This window comes from Equus przewalskii, chromosome 14, assembly GCF_037783145.1.
Source record: "Equus przewalskii isolate Varuska chromosome 14, EquPr2, whole genome shotgun sequence".
Lineage (NCBI taxonomy): Eukaryota > Metazoa > Chordata > Mammalia > Perissodactyla > Equidae > Equus > Equus przewalskii.
This window is the reverse complement of record NC_091844.1, coordinates 67,686,449-67,699,404: the sequence shown is the minus strand read 5'-3', so window position 1 is coordinate 67,699,404 and position 12,956 is coordinate 67,686,449. Positions and strand designations below refer to the sequence as shown.

The window sequence follows — 12,956 nt, the reverse complement described above, 5'->3', positions numbered from 1 at the left end:
TTAAAGTCTGTTTTATCTGACGTTAATATACTCATCCCAGCTCTCTCTTATGTTTAATATTGGCTTGGTATATCTTTTTCCATCCCACTGCCTTCACCCTTTTTTTTTTTTGTCTTTAAATCTAAAGTGTGCCTCATGCAGACAGCATATTGTTAAGTTCTGCTTTTGTATACATTTTAACAGTCTCTGCTATTTTATTGGAGAATTTAATTCATTGACATTTAATATAATTATTGGTATGGTTGGATTTGAGTCTGCCATTTTGATAATTTTTTTCTCAAAGAAAAAATTCCTTCTTTGTTCCTCCTTCACTGCCTTATTTTGTGTTAAACAGATGTATTTAGTGTACCATTTTAATTCTTCTGTTGATTTTTTTTACCTACTTTTTCTGAATTGTTTTCTTAGTGGTTTGTTCTAGAGATTGCAATATGCATTTTTTTTTTAAGATTTTATTTTTTTCCTTTTTCTCCCCAAAGCCCCCAGGTACATAGTTGTATATTCTTAGTTGTGGGTCCTTCTAGTGGTGGTATGTGGGATGCCGCCTCAGCGTGGCTCAACGAGCGGTGCCATGTATGTCTGCGCCCAGGATTTGAACCAATGAAACCCTGGGCTGCCTGCAGTGGAGCATGCAAATTTAACCACTCAGCCACGGGGCTGGCCCCCTGCAATATGCATTTTTAACAGAGTCTACTTCAGATTAATAGTGACTGAACTCTGGTAAACTATAACAATGTTGCTCCTTTTCCTCCCCCTCCTTTGTGCTATTATTATCATTTTATTATATCTGTATATGTTATAATGTAAACACAACAATATAGCTTTTTCTGTTATTGCTATAAAGAATCTTATATTTTCAAAAGAAACTAAAGAATAAAACAGAAAAAATTTTCTTTGTATTTTGCTCTGTCCATTATTCCCAGTGTATCTTTACAGCACTTTGGTTGCTCTGTTCCTCCATTTCATAGTTGTTACAGTGGATGCACAGGGAGGGGGCAGGGTTTATCTGGTCCAGCTGATGATGAGTTTCTTGCTCTGATTTTTTTTTTTCAGTTCCTGAGCAGAGTGGGGTGAACTCATCTCTGTGCCACGGAAACAATGTTTTGTAGACTATTTAGCAACAACAAACAAGACAGCTAGTAGATAATTCAATAAAACCAAAACTGTGAGGTTTCTCAAAACTTTCTTGCTTTTTGGATACAAATCACATTTTTATAGAAATAAATAGATTAGAAGAGCAAATCAGAATCCGTAAAATGATTAAGATTAGGAACCACAATGTTATGTATTAGACTTCATTTCAAACCAAATCTATAAAAAGTGTGATATTGTTTTAGAATTAATGTGTTTGCCTCAGATCAGGCATATATAAAGATTTGTGGTTTAATCTTATCATTTCTAGTAGTAATAACTATCAAAGCAGCAAGAACTAAAATCAATTATAAACAAAAAGTGAAACCAACCAGTTCTCTATATTGTTCAAAATGATAAAAGAATATAGAAAAAGATAAAAGACTTACTTTCTAAACGCCTTTTTGCTTTGATTATGAGAACTATTGGGTCCTTTAGATACTTCAAACATTTTGGTTAATTTTTATCCTGGACTTCCTTGAACGCGGTTAGCTCTGCTAGGCAAAGCGGTTTTCGTCTTTTGATTACACACACAAGCACACCCTATTCACAGTTTACGACTCAAATGGCTCTAGTCCTTTGCCAACCACTGTCGCTATTTTGATTCAAATTGAAACTTCTGTTTCGTCTTTAGAGTCTGCTTCCAGAAAGTCTTTTGTAATTTCTGGCGCTGATTTGAGAAGTATTTCATTAATCTTCATTGAGAATATTCTCTTCATTCTAATACCTTGAATTTACGTGACACCTTTTTAATGATCTTAAAGGACTTCTTGTGAGGAAGGAGGTTGTAAATCAGATGCACAATACCATGCAATGATTTTTTCCCTGTACCCTCTTCTATACATTGTATGATTCTTTTCAGCTATAATTATTGTAATTGCTAAAGTGAGTTTATCTGATCAAAGAAAGGTCACGAAAACTCTTTCAGTGATTTTGACTTAAAAACATCTGCAGCTACTTTGAAATTAACAATTTGTAACTCAAGAAGGCATCTAATTCAGTGAAAGGAAGCTGTTTACACAGAGGAACTTTTATAGTAGTGATCTAGTTCCGTATAACCTTTTCTTAGAATTAATTTTAAAGTATTATGGACATTGATGAAACACGGGCATTATTTTGGTGTAAACTTTTGCTGTTGTTGAAGATAATAGTTATGTAGTAATAACAGTTAACAGATATTGAGTGTATACCACGCTCCAGACGATGTTCTCAGTACTTTTCATATATTATGTTCTTTAATCCTCACACCATCCTTCTGAGGGTAATTCCTAGTAGTGCCCCATTTTGCAAATGACAAAACTGGCACAGCAAGAGTAAATATATTCACTGTGACAGAGCTGGGATTTAAATCCAGGAAGTGATTCCAGAGCCCATGTGCTAAACTACGTTGCTATACTGTTTCAGATCATTGGTTGGCAGTATCCCTGAGTGTATGATGAATCTGGAAAGCCTTTGGAGCTTCACAGTAAGCCCCAGGAACCAACCATGCACTAGTTGGAAATGCGTGTAGACTGTCTGATCTTTCAGGAACATGAGTGGACGTCTCACCAAAGACATTACTGATATGAAGGCAGCAAGACATCAGGCTGATGTCGCTGCTCAGTAGTGGGGACAGGTTGTCCAGCTATAATCCCCTGCCCAGTGGAACAAATATACTGGCTCAAGTGGGGTCTCACTCTGTAGCCATAGAAAGAGCAAAACTAAGTGGCTTAATTAAAGAATTAACCAGCTACTGATTATCAAAAACTAGATTTAACCTGTTTAGACATAGTGAATGTGGTCAGTTATAATGGTTCATTACACAAAGGTCCCCATGCAGACCTACAAAGTTAAATGCTACCAGAGCCAAATAGGCAATGTAGATGTGGGAGAGGCCCCAGTACTAAGACAAGAGGAGGTGGAACTGGCAAACTGCATGCTCCTTTATATGATATTGATTTTTTTTAACAGAGTACTGTCCAAACATTTCTATGGGCTGGATCTATCCTGATGGCCTATGAATCTTTTTACAAAAACACTTTTTATTATAAAAATTTCTAACAAAGATAAAAGTAGAGAGAAAAATATAATGAACCTCAGTGTGCCCATCACCCATACTGGGGTTTTGTCTGCACTGTTTCATTGATCCTTCCCTCCCTTTTAATTTTTTTTTCCATGGAATACTTTGAAGCAAATTTGAAACATCACTTCACCTATAAAAGCTTCAGTATATATCTCTCATAGATAATGTTTGTTTTTTTTAAAAAGTATCCAAAATAGCGTTATTAGATCTAATTCTTTAATATCATCTAATACCCAGTCTGTGTTCAAATTTCCCTCTGTCTCAAACATGTTTTTTTACACTGGGTTTGTTCAAGTCAGGATCTAAACAAATCAGGACCCATGAATCTTGAAAATTTTTCTTTAGAAAAGAAGAGATATGGACCCAAATAATGGATATCACCACCCATTTTCCTTCCCCATAATTTAGTTAAGAAAATATGGAGTGAAATTGTTGAAAACATTACTTCACCCATGGATCTATAGAAGGCAACGTGTTACATTTGTATATCACCTTAGTTTCAAACTGTTTTTGATTACCTCATTTAGAAGTTGAACCATCCAGTCTCTATGCCAGTTTTGAATAGAATTCTTAGCACTAGAGTGAATGGTTAGAGGTCCTCCATGCCAGGGGTTTTAATGTTTTCTGTGCCAAAGACCCCTTTGGTGAGTGGATCCATTCTTCCAACAGTGTTTTAAAATGCATAAAGCAAAATATATAGTACTACAAAGGAAGCCAACTATATTAAAATGCTACTATCAAATCTTTAAAAAATTATGATACAGTGGTAGAAGAGCTCCTTTGATAGCACCTTAAATAACAATGTCCAGTGGCGAATCTAATAACCACTGCAATTTGGAAGAGTGATGAGTGTAAAGAATATTTTAAGTGTGCGTAGCACCTGCAATGTGATATAAAAATATCTGTGATTTCTGTTGGTAACAAAGTCAAGGTGCTGCTTATACTGCTACAGATTGTTGCACATTCATAATTGGAGGAAATGCTAAATTTCAGTTAAAGATAGTGAATATAAAGATACACATTTTTCCTATGCAAGTTCCCAGATGCCCTGAATTTTATCCAAGGACCCTTGCAGAGTGGGAGGAGGTGAAGGGAGTGCATGGACCTCAGATTGAGAATCTCTGAGAACTCCTTGTGTTACAGAGGTGGGATGTGGCCGAGTCCCTCGTCCGAGGCCATGTGTGATGTTAGGAGAAGAGTAAGACTAGAAACTGGGTTTCTTGAATCCAATTAATTGTTTTTCTTATGTCTGAATGGCTCAGTTCCAAGATTCCTAGACAAGGTAAATACTTTTACAACAGTGTGTGTTCAGTATTGTACTGCTGATATCTTCATACTAGCCTGAAGAACTGAGTAATGTTCAGCATAAGGTAAACATGAGAAAATATAGTGCTCAGATTTAAGGTTTAAGGACTTTTCCCTTTGCATATCTTATGCTTCCTAATTTCACAAGTTCAACTTTCGTAAGTGCATGGGGAATATTTTTTCCCATCTTTTTTGGGGTGTAATTTACATATAGTAAAATTTACCTATTTTAAGTGAATTCTTCAATGAATTTTGATGACTAATTACAGTCATAAAACCAGCACCACAATCAAGACATAGAACATTTTCATCACCCTAGAAAGTTTCTCGTGTGCCTTTGCAGTTGATCCCCTCCCTTGACTTCCAGCCCCAGGTAGCTACCGATCATTTTCTGTTATAGAATGTATAGAATTTCATAAAAATTGTATCAAAGAGTATATAGTAATTTGTATTTGACTTCTTTCACATAGTGTAATGTTTCTGAGATCCATCCATGTTGTTGTATGTGGCAATATTTCATTCTTGTTTATTGTTGAACCATATTCCATTTTTCCATTCCATTGTTTATCTATTTACCAAGTGATGGACATTTTATTTGTTTCTATTTTCTGACTATTAAGAATAATCCTCCTGTGAACATAATTCAAGTACAAGTCTTTGTGCAGACATAGTGTTTTATTTCTCTTGGGTAAAAACCTAGGGGTGGGAGTACTGAATCATAAGGTAAACGTGCGTTTAACCTGGTAATAAACTGCCACACTGTTTTCCAAAGGGCTGTAACTTGTTACATTCTCACTAACAGTGTCTGAGAATTCCAGTTCCTCTACATCATCTCTAGCACTTGCTATTATCAGTCTTTTTAATTTCAGCCATCATAGGGTATCTAGTAGTATCTCATTGTGGTTTCAATTTACTATTCCCTAATGACTAGTGATGTTGAGCATCTTTTCATGTGCTTATTTGCCAAGTAAGTTATTTTGTGAAATGCCTGTTCAAATCTTTTTCCTATTTTTAATTGGATTGTCTTATTTTTGAGTTATGAACTCTTTCTATGTTTTAGGTAGAAGCCGTTTGTCAGTTACACGTGTTGGCAATTTTTTTTCCCAATCTATGGCTTACCTTTTCATTTTCTTAACTGTGTCTTTCAAAGAGCAAAAATTTTAAATTTTGATGGTCTATTTTATTATGTTTTAATTTTATGGGCTGTGCTTTTTGTGTCCTGCTAAAGAAATTCTTGCCTAATCTAGTTCAAAAAGAATTCCTACATTGTTTTCTTCGAAAAAGTTTATAGTTTTAGCTCTTAAATGTAGGTCTGTGATCCATTTCAAGTTAATTTTTGTATATAGTGTGAGGTAAGGGACATAGTTCTTTTTTTTTCTATACTAATATCCATTTGTTCCTGCACCATTTGTTGGAAAGACTGTCCCAACCCAGTAGGACAGGAGAGCTGTACGAGCGTTTCAGGCAGAGAGGCCAGCATAAACAAAGGCACTGAGGGGAGAAATGGTGGACGTGAGGAGCTGCGAGTGGTCTAGAATTTCTCAAATGCATAGTGGATTCTGGGGAGTGGTGAGAGATTGAGCTAAAGAGGCATTCAGAGCCCAGAACTCAGAGAGCGTTATATACCAGGCTGATGAAATGGACTTTATGCTGAGGATGGCAAGGAATTATTGAAGAGTGCTTAGTAGAGAAGTGGCATATATTTGCTCATAAAAAAAGAGATTATTTTGATATTATGTAGAAGATGATTTGGAATGGGAACCTACAAAGATAGTTTAGGCAAAAGATGATTAGACCTAAACTAGAGCAGCTGTAGTAGGGATGGAAGGGAAGAAAATGTTTCAAGAAATATTTTTAAAGTAAAACTGGCAAAACTTAGTGATTAATCCCAAGTAGGTGAAGGACTAAGAAGAATTAGGATGATCCCCAGATTTCTTCCTTAGGCATCTAGATAGCTGATGATGCCATCATTTGAAGCAGGGATTGTATCAGGAGGACCAGATTTAGAAATGTTGAGCCCAATTTGGGATATGTTGAGTTTTATGAGCCACTGGATATGCAGGTGAAGAATGAATGAGTGAATGTTCACAGAGAACAAATGTGTGGTGGAAGCTCTCACCAGCTTAACCTAGAGTCCATTCCAGTCTGGAACCCCTGGGCATCCCCGGTTAGGAAGATTCAGAGGTATTTTCCCTGACTAAACTCTCAACAAAGGGGTTCAGTCATATTCACCCCAGACGGGATCTGGTTTGGAACTTGACACCTTGTTGAAACACTTTCCCTCCTGTAGAGGTGGTCCAGAATCTTGAGATGGCCTGGCCTAGGATGTACTGAAAGAGGCTTTGGGGAGTAGCTTCTGGACTGAGAACGACCCTTGGCTAAATTTAAACCTTTGCCTTCAGGCAGGTGAAGGTGAAGGGAATGTCACAGCACAATTCATCTCATAAAAGGACAAATACTATATATTCCACTTATATGAGGCACCTACAGCAGTCAAATTCATAGAGACAGAAAGTAAAATAGAGGCTGTTGGGGGCTGGGGAGACAGAGAACGTGAAGTTGTTGTTTAGTAGGTACAGAGTTTCTATTTGGGAAGATGAAAACAGTTCTGGAGATGGATGGTGGTGATGGTTGCACAACAATGTGCATGTACTTAATGCCACTGAACTGTACACTTAAAAATGGTTAAAATGGTAAGTTTTATATTACATACATTTTATCACAATTTAAAATTGAACACATAAAAAAAAACAATTCATTAGTAGGTAGGCATCTTATTGGCAACCTTTCTTCAGTCTCAGTCAACCTGGCGTTTTTTTCTCTATCTAATCCATTCTCAGTCAGAGCTTACTGAGATAAGAAGTGACCTCTAGTGATAGATGATAATAATAATAATGCCATTGTTATATGCAAATAATATTATTTATTGAATGCTCATTCTGTGCAGAGTACTGTGCTAAGTACTTTACATTAGTAATTCCATATAAATCTCTCAACAACCTTCTAAGATGGCTGCTTGTGCCCATTTTACAGTAGAGGAAACAAAAGCACCTAGGAATAAAGTAACTTGCTGGAAGTCCCATAGCTAGTAGCTGAAGGAAACAGCATTTGAATGTGTTGTTAACACCTTTTGATTCTAGAACTCTTATTCTCAACAGTTCACTAAAGCTTCCCAGTCCACGTGCTGGGGCGCACTGCTGGGTTGGGGATGGGCTACTGATCACTCCAGTCCTTGGGGGAGCTGGACCCCATGGTCAGTGACAAATCCTGCCATTTTCTGAGTACATGCCGTGATTTGAAAGAGGTTGGGGAGCACAGTACAACACGACACTGCCTCTTCTATAACAATTAGCAAACCCTAGATATGTGATCAGGAGAATCCTAACCCTAGTAAGCATGATGGGTAAGGATCCTAATTCCTAGATCCTTTCTGCAAATGAGGTCCTACAGGGTGCCCCAGTGTAACTTCTGATGCTCCCAACTGTGAATCTGTCTCTTTGTACTGTGAGTCTTTTGAACTTTCTCGAGTGTTGAAAAGGTGGATTAAGGATTCCCTATCTCTAGGGAAACCATAGTACCTGCCAGTGATCAGCAAACTTTGCATACAGGTGGGCCTAGTGAAGATAATCGCAGAAGGGAATCTATCAGGGTTATTGAGGCCAGGGAACTAGCAATTACATTCCCATTTTAAATGCCAACCACCCAGCAATCTTTGACCTAAACCATTGTCTCCTCTCAACTCTGTTTCCCAGTAAAGATATAGATTTAGTTCCATGCATTTTTCCAGTTAGTCTTTCAGGTTAGACATAGAGTCTTATTTAACTTTGTAAGCCTGAACGTTTGTAGAAATGGGTTTTGCTTTTTTATGTACTTCTAGGTGACAGCTGAATTTAACTCCATGAACATTTAAGCATATTCTTTGTGCCAGGCACCATGCTGAATACTAAAGATATAGGGCTGAATGGGCCGTGTTCCTTTTCCAAAGGAGCTCACAGTCTAATATAGTCAGATTCTCTGAGGCTTTTTGCCACTGAGCACTGTCTTTTTTTTTTTTTATCTCTTTGGCTGTGCTAATATTTCTTATTTTTCATTTGACTGTAGCTTAGAAACCTCATATGTATTGTAAACTCTTTCCTGCGTCAGACAAATTAAAAGAATTTGCAAAGTTTATCCTTAAACTCTTGTATGATTGAGACCTCAGAAATGAATTGTGGTCTCAACAAAGCGTCTTCAAATGGCACAGCCTTTGTTTTATACTGGAAGAATGGAGTGGGCCAAAACCCTCAGTTCAAACTGTCCCACCACAGTCAATGAGAAGGTAGAACCCACTTTGATGGGACAGGGCTTGAACGCTGTATTTACAAGAAGATGAAAACATGCTCAGTTGGCCTCTAACCAAGGGGACAGAATACTTCAAAAGACTCATTCTTCTGGGAGGTGAACAGCCTAAGATTGCAGGCTCAGTGGACTCCACAGAGAGTAAACAAAAAGTGACTATACACTCTAATGTTCAAAGACAGTTTACTCCAACATCATTCATTGTTTTCATTATTCCAGAGATCATGGGGCTACAGAAAACCAACACAATCAGAAAGAATTGCTTCTTGATTTCAGCTAGAAAGTCTTTTGAAACACCCAGATTTAACTTTGGTACTCTGAGAGCATTAGTTTTTTAAGCCATGCGTAACCCAGTGAGGTACTGACTAGTCATTATTGTGCAGAAGTGGGACTAAAGACCTCAGCTTCTGTTTCTGACCTCATTTTGTCGTGTTGAGTGAGTTAGGTCGCCTCAGCGTCCCCATATAAGGTCCTAATATAATGAAATCTGCTGGTGTTCTTAAACAAGTCAGCTAAGGGGCAGAACATTGAGAAGCAGGGGAGATGCTGCGCTGATTCCACCGCCATGACTCCTGGGTGTTTCCAGTTTGGGGGGCACAGGAAGGAGGTGGGGCTTGGCCAGAATTCTCTGGCTTATGCAGGCTCATTCGTTCTTTCACACGTGTGTGTGGGCACACATACACCTCCGTGATATCACTCAGCTAACTTCGTGATCCTGCAACTAAGGCAACTGTCCCTCACACACACACCCAAAATACAGGGACCCTCTTTAAGAATATTCCTTTAAAATTTTTTTATCTTATTGTTTGAATAGGCAATATAGTCACCTAGCTAAAAAAAATACACACTGTGAAAAGTCTCACCCTCACCCCTGCTCAATCTACCCTGTTCCTCTTGTTAGTTTTTTTAATTCAGCCTTGCAGAGTTTCTTTATATGACTAAAATAAATACAGGTATATATTCTTAATTTTCTTCTTTCTTACATGAGAAGTAGCATATTACACACCCTGTCTGAACCTGGAACAGGTATTTTTGATGTCTTGTTACCATGTATGTACAACTCCTACCCTCCCCTCAGTCTTAGTTACTGAGTTAACACATCGACTCAGAACCTGTGGCTTTCCAGCTCTTATAAATCTAGGTGGGGTTTATGTTATGCATCTGTCAGTCCCAAGTTGTTATTAGAAATGTCTCTTCATTATCCAGTGTAAGACTTTCCAATATTTCAGAGTACTTTCCCACTTATCATCTCATTTAGTTTGAATCTCCTAAAACCCCATGAAGTTGGTGGGGCAGGTATTGTCCTTGTTTTTAATGTGAGGAAGTCAAGGGTAAAGGGTTTGCATTGGGTTACACATCTGGGTCTAAGGGCCATCCTCTGTAGCTAATGCCACTTTACTTTTCTGTTTTCCAAAAACTGGAGAAACTGCTTTTCATAGTTGTATTAATACTTCTCCATAGTTACCATACAGTCTTTTATGGTTTTTAAAAACTTTTTATTTTGAGATAATTATATATTTACATGTAAGTGTGAGAAATAATCAGAGAGATCCTGTGTATCTTTTACCCAGTTTCCTCACGTGGTAACATCTTGAACAGCTATAGTACAGTATCAACAACTGGGATATTCACATGGACAAGGTCAAGATGCAGAACATCTCCATCTCCATAAGGATCCCTGGTGCCATTTTATAGCAACACCTCCCTCCCTCCCTTCCTCCCTCCCTCCTTCTGTCCCTCCCTTCCTTCCTACCTCCCTTCCTTCCTTCCTCCCCCACACTTGACCCCATCGTACACGCACATGCACGCGCCTGCGCGCACAAACACACACACACTGATGTATTTTGAAATGGAGGTTGTATTAGTCAGGAAGGTCTAATGGCTATAGCAAGCAACCCCAATCGCTGTGGCTAACACAGTAAAGGTTTATTTTTTGTGCTATCAGTTTAGTGGTGGTCCTTAGGGAGTGGGAGGAAGGCTCTGTTTCATGAAGGCATTCTAGGACCTGTCTAGTGACTCCACCATCCCCTATGGCCTCAGCGTCCTCTGCTGCATCTTCTGCCTCAGGCCAACAGGTCAGGAGTTGTAGGGACCAAGTTTAGAAGTGGCATTTATCCCTCTGACCCACAATCCATTGGTCAGAATCCAGTCATTTGTCTCCACCTCACTGCAGGATGGCTGAAAAATTTGTTTGGCTATGCCCAGGAAGAAAAGCGTTTGAGGAGCACATGTACAGGAATAGTCATGGTGGTGGTGTTAGTTGTGGTAAAAACTAGAAAAAACCTAAATGTTCGCTGATGGGGGAATGGATAAATAAATAGTGTTAAACTCACCCAATAGAATATTATACAGTTGTGAAAATGATAAAACTATCTCTACATACAATAAAGATGAAATCTTAGAAACCTAACATTGACTGAAAAAGTCACAGTATGATAGAAGTTTTTCATAAAAAGGTCAAAAACAAGCAGAACCAGACAATATATTATTTAGGGATACAGAAATATGCATTAAAACCATATTTTTAAAAACAAAGGAATGATAAATAGATATTTGAAGATAGTGGTTCTCTCTGTGAGTGAGGCAGGGAGATTGAACAGAGAGAGGGAGCACTCAGGTGGCCTCAGCCTGTAGGTTGTATCTTTGTTCTGAGAAGGAGTGGAGATTTATGCGTGTTCTGTTTTTTCACTATGTTACAGAACTTGAGTGTGTGTTACGAGTATCTTTGATACGTGTCAAATATTATGGTAATTTTAAAAGAATGAACTAGAACACTGTAATTAGTAGTAGTAAAAATAAATTTTTATTAGTTATAAGAATGTGACAAGGAACAGATCCATCACTTGAAAAGGTGACTCATGTTAATTAGTGTTCCTAATGCTGTGAAAGTGACCCACTTTGGACTGGATCTACCTGAGATCACAAATGTTGCTGGCCTCCATGGTTTGGATCAGCCCCAGTGCCCTGGTAAAAATCTTATTGGGTTCATGTGCAGTTTTCTTAAATTTCCCCTGCAGTTTCCATTAAATCAGTAACCCTCATCCATTGAATCAGTCATCTTCAGAATCTTCAGAATGTGTATCGTGTCTTGATGTTTACTGCAGAAATCGTTCCCTGCAGAGAAATCCTGCAAAGTTATATTGTGAACTTTCCCAATGAGAGGCAAGTTTTATATAGGTAAATTTACTAAATGCAGTCCCTTTCAAAGTATCTCATACCTACAAAGATGTAACCAAATCCAGCATTCAGCAAACAGAAGCTAAGGCTTGTAACAAACAGGAGTAATTGCTGTACAGTTATCACGACAGGTACATGCCCAACTTCCACAGCAACCAAATTACTTAATAAACATGTCAAGTCTTCTTATCTTAAAATGAAGGACCTAAAGGAAGCACCATGGTGATAGTTGCCAGCCAGGATCCCTCCGTTATCTGGCTGCTGGCAAACTGTCTGTAAATAATCAATCCAGAACAGTCCTCTGGGTTGTTGTTTTCTCCTTCCCGCTCCCTTCCTCCTCTCTTCATCCCAAGTTTCTGCATTTGTACTCTCCACCCTCTGTAGGGGATTCTCTGCTCTCTGCACCCGGAATGAGTCAGCATATGGATACATACCCACCTTTCCAGGGAAAGGGACTGAGGTTAGCAAAAAACCCAATCTGTCCAACCACAGATAAAAATCAAGGCATTTTATAGCAACCCGGTTAGCTCAGCAGCCACACTCTGGAACCGGCAGTACTACTCCTTTGGGAAATACCTAGCTGGGGAGTGACTTTTGGTTTCCTGGGTGAAATGTTCACTTCTCAGACAGCAAACCTTTTGTAAAAAGAAACAGACTCCGTCAAAACTGGGTGGTGACGAGATAAAGGCGGGCCACTCCTGTTTGAATGTTTGTCATTTTGGTGGGGATTTTGTTTAACAAGGTGCCTACCTTATCTGTCTTCTTTTAGATTTATAGCTCCAGAGCCCATAAAAGAGAGGCCACAGATGTGAACATGGGCTGTGGAAAGATTGAAAACAAACCTAGGCTATTCAGTAAAAATCATCTTGAGATATTTTGGATTTTGTTCTTCTTGTTGTTTTTTTTACAGAGGCTCTGACCGTACTTGACTAATAGTACTTGGCAG

General features: G+C 38.4%; 1 protein-coding gene and 1 long non-coding RNA gene across 4 annotated transcripts in view; one reads left to right on the top strand and one right to left on the bottom strand.

The window, feature by feature from the left end:
- BABAM2 (BRISC and BRCA1 A complex member 2) overlaps positions 1-12,956 on the top strand; it is a 420,511-nt gene that overhangs the window by 341,905 nt on the left and 65,650 nt on the right. The gene's annotated exons all lie outside the window — the stretch shown is intronic.
- On the bottom strand, positions 872-1,651 carry LOC139075586 (uncharacterized). Its single transcript, XR_011526163.1, has 2 exons — positions 1,518-1,651; positions 872-1,079 (listed from the first exon to the last, which is right to left on the bottom strand). It is a non-coding gene; the product is annotated as an uncharacterized lncRNA (long non-coding RNA).